The sequence below is a fragment of the Lontra canadensis genome, unplaced genomic scaffold, assembly GCF_010015895.1.
Source record: "Lontra canadensis isolate GAN:19392208 unplaced genomic scaffold, GSC_riverotter_1.0 scaffold186, whole genome shotgun sequence".
Lineage (NCBI taxonomy): Eukaryota > Metazoa > Chordata > Mammalia > Carnivora > Mustelidae > Lontra > Lontra canadensis.
Genome location: NW_022631180.1, coordinates 1270162 through 1283857, shown reverse-complemented (window position 1 = coordinate 1283857; position 13696 = coordinate 1270162). Strand labels below are relative to the sequence as shown.

Here is a 13696-nt window from a genome sequence, read left to right as displayed (position 1 = left end):
ATCAATTTGGAGGGAACGGACTTTTTTACTAAATTGAATCTTCTTATTCGTGAACATATTATGGCTCTACTTGAGTTCTTTTATTAGCATTTTGTAATTTTCAGCATTCAGATCTTTTATGTGTTTTGTTAAGTGTATACATAGTATTTCATTTTCTTTGTAACAACTTTAGATAGCATTGTGTTTTAAATTTTGGTTTCCATGTAACCTGTGTTAGTATATAAAAACATCCATTTATTTTCAACCTGCCTGTGTCATTAAATGTGAGGTGAGTTTCTTCTCATTTCAAACATCAAACCAAACCAGACAACAGTTTGGCGTCACAGTTACACTGTCTGACAAAGTACAACTTAGGAGTTTTGTGAGCCTTTATTGCGGTGTTGTTTACACATTTCTGTAGGAAGGGGCAAAATCACTTTATGGATTAGGTTCTGATGTTCAGGGGTTATCAAGGTTGTGCTACCACTGTAGTTAATTGACAGAAAGGAAACTGATATCTATAGGAATCTCCAGCTGGTGCTTTCCATGGTGACTTCAGACTTAAAGAGAAAACCCCTGTCCCTTCATCTCCATTGCTCACTCTCTGGCATCCAGTTTCTTGGGGGTGATTTTTCCTTTAGAAGAGTCCGGAGGAGAGGTAAGGAGCTCAAGTTGAGAAATTCCAGAAACGGAAAGGGACAAAAGGGACTGATCCCTGCCTGGTGTCTCTCCCTGGTGTCTCTTCCAGAAAGACCCTGGGCCAAGCCTGGTGTGCAGGTGGAGAGGAAGCAGGGGTTTCCCGGAAGGCCTGGCTCTGAAAGTCCCAGGCCTGAGATCGGTGTCTGGGGCAGGGAAGCCGAGGCCCGTATTCCCCAGGTTTCTCTTCTCCCTCTCACAACCTGTGTCGTGTCCTCCTGCCTGGATACTCATGACAGAGTCTCAGCTCTCACTCCCATTGCGCGCCCGATTTCTAGAGAAGCCAATCAGCGTCACCGCTGAATCAGACCAGCATCTGATTCTCCAGACCCTAGGAATGCGAGTCGTAATACCCCGAATATTCCTCCTGCTGCTGTCGGTCCCGTGACCGAGACCTGGGCGGGTGAGTGCGGGGTGGGAGGAAAGAGCCTCTGCGGTGGGAGCTAGGGGACCGCCCGGCGGGGACGCGGGATACCCGGGGAAGCGCCTCTCGGCTGTCCCCGGCCCCACCCGGGACTGTGCTCCCCCGTCCCTCCGGGTCTCCGCCTGCTCTCCCTGACTCGGTGCCTCCTCCCTCTGCCCTCCCGGCCCCCTCCACCTGGGCCCCGGCCCGGCGCCGGGAGGAGGGTCGGGCGGGATCCCACTCTCTGAGGTATTTCGGCCCCGCGGTGTCCCGGCCCGGCCGCGGGGAGCCCCGGTACTGGGAAGTCGGCTACGTGGACGACACGCAGTTAGCGCGGTTTGACAGCGTTGCGAATAATCCGAGGATGGAGCTGCGAGCGCCGTGGGTGAAGCAGGAGGGGCTGGAGTTTTGGGACCAGGAGACGTGGGGCTCCAAGGACACCCCACAGACTTTCCGAGTGAGCCTGCACACCCTGCGGGGCTAGTACAACCAGAGCGAGGCCGGTGAGCGACAGGGCCCGGGTCCAGGTCGCAGCCCGGATCCCTACTGACGGGGCTGCGGGACCCGTCCGTCTCCCCACCCGGGAAGAGCCCGCGGGCACTTTACCTGCCTTTCAGTTTTGGCTTTAAGCCCTGGGGTTCGCAGGCGGGGTTCGGGGCTTCAGGGCCGAGCTGGCTGGGGGGCGGGGCCTCTGGGGAGGAGCTGGCCGCGGGGGCGGGGCAGGGTCTCACAACATCCAGTGGACTTCGGCCTGCGACGTGGGGTCCTAAGGGCGCTTCCTCCGTAGATACAGGCAGTTCACCTACGACGGCGCGGATTACCTCACCCTGAACGAGGACCTGCGCTCCTGGACCGCCGCGGACACGGCCGCGCAGATCACCCGCCGCAAGTGGGAGCCGGCAGGTGTGGCGGCTCGGTCACATGCGTGGAGTGGCTCCGGAGGTACCTGGAGATGGGGAATAAGACTCTGCAGCGCACAGGTACCGGGGGCCGCGGGACTTAACATGATTTCCCTTCAGGCCCAGGCCTCCTAAGAGGATAGGAAGACATGGGATCCACACCACTATATGGCCCTCCCGTGTTTCGGGTCTGGAGACTAACTCTGCCTGGGTTTTCAGACCCGGTACCAGAGTGGCTCTAAGGGTCTGCCTTTCTCCTAGGGACTATTGAGGGTTACAGTCTCTCCAGGTATGGAGGAGGAGACCATTTCTGAAACAACTGATGAGCCTTTCCCTTTGACTCACAGTGCCTTTGGGAACCTTGGGGGATTGTCTTAGGCTTTGTTCTCTGCCCCATACGCCATGTGTTTGGGGTCTGACTTTACCTATCCTGAGTCTCTTGGCCTCTAGCCAGTCCAGTACCAGAAATTCCTTTTTTTCTCACAGAAACCTGCCTTCTACACTGGGCCATCTCACCCTAATTCTAGAACTTTCCAAACAAGAAGAGATTATGTGTTCAGGCTGGTGTCTGGGTTATTGCTGTTTTTCCCCACCCCAGTTGTCCTGTTCATTCTCAAGATGGTCACATGAGAGCTGCTTCAGTGGGCCAAGATAGATGTAAAGTTCTTGAATTTTTTTCCTTTTAACAATTTTTTTAAATTAAAATTTAAATTTAAGTTTAAATTTAAACTTAAATTAAGTAAGTTTATCTAATATATATTGTATGATTAGTTTCAGAGATAGAACTTGGTGATTCATCAATTGCATGTAACACTCAGTGCTCATTACCTGACCTGCCCTCCTTTTTTTTTGTTTTTTGAAGATTTTATTTATTTATTTGACACAGAGAGAGAAATCACCAGTAGGCAGAGAGGCAGGCAGAGAGAGAGAGGGAAGCACGCTCCCTGCTGAGCAGAGATCCTGATGCGGAGCTCTATCCCAGGACCCTGAAGACAGAGGCTTTAACCCACTGAGCCACCCAGGCACCCTGTCCTGCCCTCCTTAATGCCATCACCCAGTTATCCCTCCCCCCCACCTCCCCTCCAGTAACCCTGTTTTCTAGACTTAAGAGTCTCTTATGGTGTGTCTCCCTCTCTGATTTCATCCTACTTTATTTTTCCTTTCCTTCCCCTATGTTTATCTGTTTTTTTCTTAAAACCCACATGTGAGTGAAATCACGTGGTATTTATCTTTCACTGACTGACTTATTTCCCTTAGCATAACCTTCTAGTTATGTATGTAACCCTGTAGTTACAAACACATTGTTGCAAATGGCAAGATTTCATTCTCTTTGATGGCTGAGTAATATTTCATTGTATATATGTACCACATCTTTATCCATTCATCTGTGGATGGACTCTGGGCTCTTTCCATAGTTTGGCTGTTGTGGACGTTGCTGCTGTAAACATTGGGGTGCATGTGCCCCTTCAGATCACTATGTTGATATCCTTTGGGAGATACCTAGTAGTGCAATTGCACTACTAGGTTGTGCACCCTGGGTTGCAGGGTAGCTCTATTTCTACCTTTTTGAGGAACCTCCATACTGTTTTCCAGAGTGGCTGTACCAGTCTGCATTTCCATCAACAATAGAAGAGGATTTCCTTTTTTCTTTCTTTTTTCTTTTTTTTTAAGATTTTATTTATTTATTTTTTTGACAGAGAGAGAGGGAGAGAGAGAGAGAACGCAAGTAGGCAGAGGGAGAGAGAGAAGCAGGCTATCTGCTGAGCAAGGAGCCCGATACGGGACTCGATCCCAGGACTCTAGGATCGTGACCTGAGCTGAAGGCATCCACTTAACCGACTGAGTCACCCAGGCGTCCCGAGGATTTCCTTTTCTTTGCATTCTCACCAACATCTCTTGTTTCCTGAATAGTTAATTTTGGCCATTCTGACAGGTGTGAGGTGGTATCTCATTGTGGTTTTGATTTGTATTTCCCTGATGCCAAGTGACGTTGAGCATTTTTTTCATGTGTCTTTAGCCATCTGGATCTCTTTGGAAAAATGTCTATTCATGTCTTCTGCCCATTTCTTGACTGGCATTTTTGTTTTTTGGGTGTTGGGGTTGTTCTTTATAGGTTTTGGATACTAGCCCTTTATCTTATAAGACATTTGCAAATATCTTCTCCCATTCTGTAGGTTGCCTTTTAATTTGTCGATTATTTCCTTTGCTCTGCAAAAGCTTTTTATCTTGATGAAGTTCCAGTAGATCATTTTTGCTTTTGTTTCCCTTGCCTTTGGAGACTAGCAAGAAATTGCTGTAACCGAGGTTGAAGAGGTTGCTACTTGTGTTATCCTCTAGTATTGTGATGGATTCCTGTCTCCATGTTGGTCTTTCATCCATTTTGAGATTATCTTTGTGTATGGTGTAAGAAAGTAGTTCAGTTTCATTTTTCGGCATGTGACTGTCCAGTTTTCCCAACATCATTTTTTGAAGAGACTGTCCTTTTTCCATGATGGCTATTTTTTACTGCTTGTTGAATATTAGTTGACCATATTGTTGAGGGTCCATTTCTGGGTTCTTTATTCTGTTGCATTGATCTGTGTGTCTGTTTTTATGCCAGTACCATACTGTCTTGGTGATTACAGCTTTGACATAGAGCTTGAAGTCTGGAACTGTGATGCCTCCAGCTTTGGTTTTCTTTTTCAACATTTTTTTTGGCTATTTGGAGTCTTTTCTGGTTCCATACAAATTTTAGGATTATTTATTACATTTCTGTGAAAAAAGTAGAGGTATTTTGATAGGGATTGCATTGAATGTGTAGATTGCCCTAGGTAGCATAGACATTTTCACAATATTTGTTCTTCCAATCCATGAGCATGGAATGTTTTTCCATTTCTTTGTGTCTTCCTCAGTTTCTTTCATGAGTGATCTATAGTTTTCTGAGTACAGATCCTTTACCTCTTTGGTTAGGTTTATTCCTAGGTATTGCAGGGTTTTGGTGCAATTGTAAATGGGATCGATTCTTGATTTCTTTTTCTTCTCCTTCATTGTTGGTGTATAAAAAAACAACTGACTTCTGTGCATTGATTTTATATCCTGTCACTTTGCTGAATTCCTGTATCAGATCTGGCAATTTTTTGGTGGAGTCTTTGGGTTTTCTACGTAGAGTATCATGTCATCTGCGAGGAGTGAGAGTTTGACTTTGTTGCTAATTTGGATGCCTTTTATTTCTTTTTGTTGTCTGATTGCTGAGCCTAGGATTTCCTGTACTATGCTGAACAACAGTGGTGAGAGTGGACATCCCTGCTGTGTTCCCGACCTTAGAGGAAACATGCTCAGTTTTTCCCCATTGAGGATGATATTCACTCTGGGTCTTTCATATGTGACTTTTATGATATTGACGTATGATATTTCCTTGATCCCTACATGGTGGAGAGTTTTTATCAAGAAAGGACACTGAAAAAAAAAAAAAGAAGAAAGGACACTGTATTTTGTCAAATGCTTTTTCTGCATCTATTGAGAGGATCATATAGTTCTTTTCTTTTATTGATGTAGCATCTCACACTGATTGATTTGCAGATGTTGAACCACCCTGTAGTCCAGGAATAAATCCTTTTAATGTACAGTTGAATCCTATCAGCTAATATCTTGGTGAGAATTTTTGTCAGGGATATTGGTCTGTAATTCTACTTTAAAATGGGGTCTTCAGGGTGCCTGGATGGCTCAGTCACTGGGGATCTGCCTTCAGCTCAGGTCAGGATCCCAGGATGGATTGAGCCCTGCATCCAGCTCCCTGTGCAGCAGGAAGCCTACGTCTTCCTTCCCCACTTCCCCTGCTTGTGTTCCCTTTCTCACTGTGTCTCTCTCTGTGAAATAAATAAAATCTTAAAAAAATAAAATGGGGTAACAGATATATATATCTGTGAATATATATAGAATATATCTGTGAAGTCTGTCTGGTCTAGTGTGTCATTCAAAGCCCTTGTTTCCTTGTTGTTTCTACCTAGATGATCTGTCCATTGCTGTGAGTGGGGTGTTAAAGTCCCCAAGTATTATTGTATTATTATCGATGAGTTTCCTTCATTTTATTATTAATTGGTTTATACATTTGGCTTCTCCCAATTTAGGGGTATAAATATTTACAATTGGTATATCTTCTTGTTGGATAGATACTTTTATTATGATATAGTGTCCTTCTTCATCTCTCATTAATTTTTGGTTTAAAACGGGGTTTGTTTGATGTAAGGATGGCTACTCCAGCTTTCTTTTGATGTCCATTGTCATGATAAATGGTTCTCTACCCCTTCACTTTCAGTCTGGAGGTGTATTTAGGTCTAAAAGGAGTCTCTTGTAAGCAGTATATCAATAGGTCTTGTTATTTTATCCATTCTGATACCCTATGTCTTTTGATTAGAGCATTTAGTCCATTTACATTCAGAGTAATTAGTGAAAGATAGGGATTTAGTGCCACTGTATTAACTGTAAAGTAGCTGTTCCTGTAGATTGTCTGTGTTCCTCTCTGGTCTATGTTACTTTTTGGCTTTCTCTCTGCTCAAAGGATCCCCCTTTAATATCTCTTGCAATGGGTGATTTAGTGTTCACAACTTCATGTAGTTTTTGTTTTTCCTGGACAATCTTTATCTCTCCTTCTATTCTGAGTGACAGCATTGCTGGATATTGGTTGCATACTTTTCCCATTTAGCACCTTGAATATATCATACAGTCCTTTCTGGCCTGCCAGGTCTCTGTGCACACATCTGCTGCCAGCCTTAACCCTTGTAGGTTAAGGACCTCTAGTCCTGAGGTGCTTTCAGCATTTTCTTTTTATCTTTGAAATTTGCAAGCTTCCCTATTATATGTCAAGCTGTTGACCTGTTTTTATTGATTTTGAGGGGAGTTCTCTGTGCCTTCTGGACTTTGGACCTGAATGCTGTTTCCTTCCCCAGATTAGGGATGTTCTCAGTTATAATTTGTTCAAATAAAACTTCCACCCTTTTCTTCTACTCCTCATATTCTGGGACTCTTATAATATGGATATTATTTCACTTTATGGGATCATTGTGTCCTCTATGTCTCCCTTCGTGATCTAATCGTTTCTTTTCTCTCTTCAGTTTCCTTTTTTTCAAAATATTATCTTCTGTATCACCGACTCGCTCTTCTACCTTGTTCACCTTCATTTTTATTACTTCCATTTGGGACTACATGTCAGTAATATCATTTTTATTTTAATTTAATTTTATTTTTAAAGATTTTATTTATTTGAGAGAGAGAGTGAGAGAGAGATAGAGAGAGATATATATATATATAGAGAGAGAAAGAGCACAAGCGGGGGGGGCAGGCTCCCCACTGAGCAGAGAGCCTGATGTGGGGCTCAATCCCAGGATCCTGGGATCATGACCTGAGCCGAGGACAGATGCTTAACTGACTGAGCCACCCAGGCACCCATTTAATGTAATAGCATTTTAAATCCCTGACTAGATTTTAGTTCTTTTCTTTCTTTCTTTTTTTTTTTTTTTAGTTCTTTTATTTCTACAGTAAGAGATCCTGTAGTGTCTTCTATGCTTTTTTCAAGCCCAGCTAGAATCTTTATAGTCATTTTAAATTCTAGTTCAAACATCTTATATCCATATTGATTAAATCTCTGGCAGTAAGTGCTGCCTTCTGTTCCTTCTTTTGGGGTGAATTTCTCCATCTCATCATTTTGTCCAGAAAAAAATAGAAGAATGAGAGAAAAAAACAACAATAACATCAAAAAACCCCACAAAACAAACCAGAAAAAACAAAACAAAACAAGAAATAAATTAAAAAAAAACAAAACAAATACTAGACCTTGGTGTGTTTTGGTCTGCTTATTAAAAGAAACTAGATGCCAAAATAAGAAAGAAAAACATATATATAGACAAAAACAAAATAAAATAAAATTCAACAGAAGGAAACAAAAAATTAAAAAATAATGTATATATAAAAATTAAAAAAAAAAGAATTGAAAAAAAATAGCTGAAAAAATAATACTGAAAGACTAGAGAATAAAAAAAAGACCATGAATGTTATATACCGTTTTCTCCAAGAGTCAAAGCTTTGGAGCCCCTATGATCTGTCAACTTGGTGTCGGCCAATTGTCCTTGCTGGTCTTCTGCGGGAGGGGCCTCTTGAGCTGATTCTCAGGTGGACTTTGCCCTGGTGGGATTGCACTTCCCTTGCGCAGAGGCTGGGCTCAGTGAAAGCAGTTCTGGGTTGCACTAGGTGGCGCTGTTTTGCGCGGAGGCTTTCAGCTTGATCAGCCCGGGGAATATGGCTACACCTTGCTCTCTAGCCCTGGGGCTGTAAATTCACACTGCCCACTCTTTAGTGAGCTGCACAGAAAAGCAATCAGTCACTCTGGTCTCCCCGGTTTCCCTACAAACTGTGTTCACCCAGACTATGACCAAGTGTTTTTTATGTCAGGCACGTGACCAAGTTTCAAAACTCCAACCTCACGGACTCCTGCAGGGGGACCAGGGCAGTTCCACCCAGAGGAGGAGGGGTGTGTCTCCCTGTGCTTCTCCACTTGCTGGGCCCCTACTGGGAGAATAGTTCCCCTGACTGTGCAGTGGTTCCCTGTTTATGGCAACTCTACCCTCACTGATTGCAGCGGGCTTCCCCAAACCGATGCCTGGGAACTTTGTGCACTCAGGCACCCCTGTTCTTTCTGTGACACTGGGGATCCTGAGACCGTGCTGTCCCACCTCAGATTCCGCCCCACTCCGACACCTGAGTACCTTTTAGCCAGGGACCTCCTGCACTGGAGCAGATTTCTGAAAGTCCCGATTTTGTGCTCTGCTGTTTATAATACTTGGCAGCTGCCTCCTGAAGCAAGCTGTCTCCGCTCTGCTGTTTCCTCCGATATTTCACCCTGGATTCATGTCTCCGCATCTCCTACCTCCCAAACAGTGGTCGCTTTCCTACTTGTAGACTTGTGGCATTTCTTTCTTCACATATCCCGCTGATTCCTATGTGTGCAGAATGGTTTGATTTATTTATCTAGCTGATTCCAGGGACCAGATGAACTTTAGGTCTCCTACTCCTCCATCATCTTAACTCCTCCCTAAATTCCTGAATTTTCTGACCCTTCTCTTCAGATGCCCCAAAGACCCATGTCACCTACCATCCCGTCTCTGACCATGAGGTCACGTTGAGGTGCTGGACCCTGGGCTTCTACCCTGCGGAGATCACCCTGACCTGGCAGCGTGATGAAGAGGACCTGACCCAGGACACAGAGCTTGTGGAGACCAGGCCTGCAGGAGATGGAACCTTCCAGAAGTGGGCAGCTGTGGTGGTACCCTCTGGAGAGGAGCAGAGATACACATGCCATGTGCTGCATGAGGGGCTGCCTGAGCCCATCACCTTGAGATGGGATAAGGAGGGAAACCTAGGCACAGAGTCTGCTGTCAGGGACATCAGGAGCTGTTGTGGAGATCTTCAGTAGGGTCTAGGCTGAGACCTGGGGGTCAAGGCCCTCCCCTTATCCTCTCTTCCCAGAATCCCCTCTTTGGCCCCCCATTCCTCTTATGGGCATCATGGCTGGTCTGGTTGTCGTTGTGTGTCACTGGTGCTGTGGTGGTTGGAGCTGTCATGTGGAGGATGGAGAGCTCAGGTAGGGAAGGGGAGCACTCTGAGTTTTCTTGTCCCAGGTGAAAGTCTGTCCTGCCTTGTTTATGGGCAGCACTGTCCGCACACATGTGCCTGTTCACCGTGGGGCTCATTGCCACATCACTGTGTAGTAAAGCACAGGTGAGAGTGAAAGATAGATTAATCATCCTGATGAATGTGGTGACGGACCTGACTCCCAGCAGTCACAGGTCAGAGAGCAAGGTCCTTGCTGAGGACAGACTGCAGGAGGATGGTTGGTCTCACCCTGCCATCTCTTTTCTTCATGTCCCTGATCCTGCCCTAGGTCTGTAGTGACAGTTCTGGAAACTTCCTTGTGGTCCACGATATCCTTTTCATCTAGGATCTCGGGTCCAGCCTCCCCCATGGCATCTCATTGGATTTTTTCTTTCCCCAGGTGGAAGAGGAAGGAGTTATGCTCAGGCTGCGAGTGAGTATGGAGGGGTGATCCCTGAGACCCTGAGAGTGTAGAGGGGACCCCATGGGGAGCTCACCCACCCCACAGCTCATCCTTCAGTTTCATCTCCTGTGGGCTCTGACCACATTCTGTCTGTTCTTCCCCAGGCAGTGACAGTTCCCAGCGCTCCCTCTGCTTCTAAAGGTAGGACCCTGGAGTGCCTGACACGGGGAGGGGAGAGAGAAAGGGGCCATGACTGGGTTGTGGGGATTCTTTGAGTGGATATTTTGAGCATGTGGTGGGCTGTTGAGAAAGTCCACACATATATGACTGACCTGAATCTGTTCATGATTGTTTCCTTTCACAGAGTGAGCCAGCTGCCTTGTGGGGGACCTAGTGGTGCAAGATGTGTTCACTTTCTCATCTTGTGACATTAACACCCCTGATTTCTCTTTCTGCAAAGGACATTTGAATGTGTTCGTGTTCCTATTAACATATGGTGAGGAGGTGTGGAGACAGGTCCCCCTCCCACATGACTATCCCCCCAACCCACCCCCCTGGCCCACCCCACCAAGACCGACCTGTGTTCTCTTCCCTCATCTGCTTGCCTATTCTAGCCAAGGAAGAGTGGGCCATCTCCATCCCTGTCTTTACTTTGTGTAACACTGAGCTACAACTTCTTACTTCCTTGTTGAAAATAGGACCCTGGATGTCACTTGTTTTTTCCAGTTCTTGTCATAAGGAGTGGATCAGTTATTTAAAGGAGAGGATTCCTGAAGTCTGAGAGAGGAAATAATTGGAAGCACTGAGAACCTTCCAGAATCTGCAGGTTTGGTGTGCTAGGTCTCCTGTAGGTGGGGACTGGAGAAGGCTGTGAAGAGCCATGTGGAGCCCAGTTGGTGCTCAGTTCAGTATGGGTGTGACACGGTCACTGCTCACAGGGGCATCTCTCTGTTCTTGTCCTCATTCCTCCAGTGGGGCCTGTCCTTCCAGGAAAGTCTCTGTGATCATAGAGACTTGCACATCACCCAGACCTTGACCTGCGTCTGGGACCGACTGTGGGCAGCAACCGTTGTGTGGCTGGGACAGCCTTGGCTCAGGCCTGGGTTGGGCCTTCAGCCTATCTTTGGGTGTTTATTTGTTGTTTCTTTGTTTCTGGAGAGGATTAGGCCTGTTTTCATGTTCGAGTAGGAGTTTGGTCTCCGTCAGCTTCAGGTGTCTCCTGCCTGACAGCAGCAGGAGGTGGTTGGCCCAGGGCGGCCCCCATGCCCAGGCATCTGTGGTATCCAGGGGTTACTCTCAGACTCATTCAGGTCTTGCCCTCCTTCTGGGGCTCAGTTGTTCTTTCCATCTTTTCCCCAGTCTTCTCTGAGGAACAAATTCTGGATTAGCTGGATTAGCAGACAGGAGGCCTCCCTGAATTTCTCATTTTGAATTAGTCCCTGTTATGTTTCCATCCTCTGCTTGCCCACCTCTACTCTAGTGATCCTGTGCTGGGTCCAGTCCAGGGTCAAGGAGTTAGGAAGCAGAGTGTCCTGTGATTCTGTTTGGTTGGGAAATAGCACCTGTGAGTTCAAGGATGGTGGTTTGTTGAAAATGGGAAAGTACTTGGTGTGCAGGGGAGGTGCTGTGAGAGTGGGGAGGAAGGGAGGCAGGGGTGCAGCGTGGTGAGGAAGTTCAGGGCATGGAGGCAGCAGGAGGGGTGTCTGTGCTGGGTGGGCTGCAGAGCAGCTGGGGTCTGAGGCTGCATTAGTGAAGATACTGCCTCTGGACCAGGGAGGTGCTCCATACTGGCCAGCCCTTGATTGGCATAGGTCATGCGCCAGATACGAGACACGCTGTGGTTCACATCTGGGAAATGCAGTTGAAGTTTCTGTATTTTCGACAAGGTGTGGCTGCTGCTGATCTTCCCATTGCACTTTTAGCATCAGGAATGTAGATTATGATTCTCCATGGCTGCGCCTCAGCCTTGCTCGTAGGGCTTGATAAACAGGTGATTCCTTGACCTTGTGCCAAATACTTGGAGTCTATGGGTCTGGGGAGAGGCCTGTGTTCTATGAGAAGCCACGAGAGCAAGCCTGGTGCTCAGCCGGATCTGGAGCCACTGAGGTCAGAGAGGAGAGCAGGCCAGGGCAGGAGGGGCATTAAAATGGCATTTACTGGGGTGCCTGGGTGGATCAGTGGGTTAAAACCTCTGCCTTTGGCTCAGGTCATGATCCCAGGGTTCTGGGATCAAGCCCCGCGTTGGGCTCTCTGCTCAGCAGGGAGCCTGCTTCCTCCTCTCTCTCTCTGCCTGCCTCTCTGCCTACTTGTGATCTCTGTCTGTCAAATACATAAAAAAATGAATCTAAAAAAAAATCACATTTACTATGTTTTTTCCCCTTGTTAATTAAGGGAGGACATTTGTTGTCACGAGGTGTGATGTGTGAGATTTATGGTATTGTTTTGTCATGGGGTGTCGTCAGGGGGAGGATTAGGGAGCGGTTCACAGCTGGGGTGATGAGCATCTCTGAATGCTTGCTCTCTGCAGCTATTCCTCTGAGCAAACCCTGGAACCCAGCCCTGCTTGAACGTGGACAGGAGGTAGTGCACACACTCACGTACGCATGTGCATCTTCTGTGCGTGTAACGTGTTCCTGGGGGGCAGTCATGGAACAGGCTAGGCTATGCAGCCAGGAGCACACCTGCAGTGGCTGGTCCGGCTGCGTCTCACATGGGAACCCCGGTCTCTACCTTGGGCACAGAGATCACTGCTCGCACTGCTGACTCCATTGGGTCGGGACACAGGCCACTGCGACCACTCGTGGGCCTGGGGGACACATGCCACTCATGCCCCCTGTCACATGCATCGTGCACAGTGGCAGCCTCTCTCTGTCCCCAGGTTGTGAGTTGGGTACTCTCCAGCATGTGCTCCCCTGTCTGGTGGAGCCTCAGGCCGGGTCCCACTGGAAGGATGTGGGGGAAACAGGTCTTCCTCTTCTGTGGAGGGAGGCAGTCTCTTCTGAAGCCCTGACCGCGGAATTCTCCTCATGTCGGAAGGCCGCTGGGGTGCTGGGGGTGAGGGATGGAGAGAGAACAACTGTCATTCTCAGAGCACAGATCTGAGGCTGCAGCTCGACCTGGTGCTCTGTAGGTGCTCAGGTTTGGCCGAGGGAACAAGTGGCTAATAAATGACAGCTGTCCTCTCGTTCCCCTGACACTACATGATCAGTCCCAGCTGTTGTCCACTGCAGTTCTTGCTCACAAACATGGGCAGTGGCGAGGTGGGCTGGTGGCCCGATGGCTCGGGGCAGATTTGCCCTCCTTTGTTCTTGCAAGGACAAGAAGCCTCGGGTCTGCAAGACGTGAGTGGTCTGTGTGCACCGACGTGTCGTATGACTGTGTCTGTTTCCCCGTGTGTGACGATGTTTTGGGGAGAGACTCTCTAGCATCTGTCAGCATTTACATGACCACTGCCCAACTTGAATAACAGTGCCAGGGAATGGGAACCTGAGAGCTGAAGTCGCGATAGGTTAAGTTTGACATTCTCGGTGGTGTGTGGCATCTGTGACTCTATGTGGGCCTGCTGTCTCCTTTCTCAGCCAGACCCTGGACAGCTGGTCGCAGATGGACATGACAGACAGGCTTCTGTTCTGCTTACCCTTTGCTCCTGGACAAGATGAAGCATAGGGTTACTTGTTTGCTCTAACTCTCAAT

The 13696-nt window shown here is 47.4% G+C and overlaps 1 pseudogene; it reads left to right on the top strand.

Moving 5' to 3' along the window:
* The first annotated feature begins 1012 nt into the window (after positions 1 to 1012).
* LOC116860929 overlaps positions 1013 to 13696 on the top strand; it is a 128100-nt pseudogene continuing 115416 nt past the window's right edge.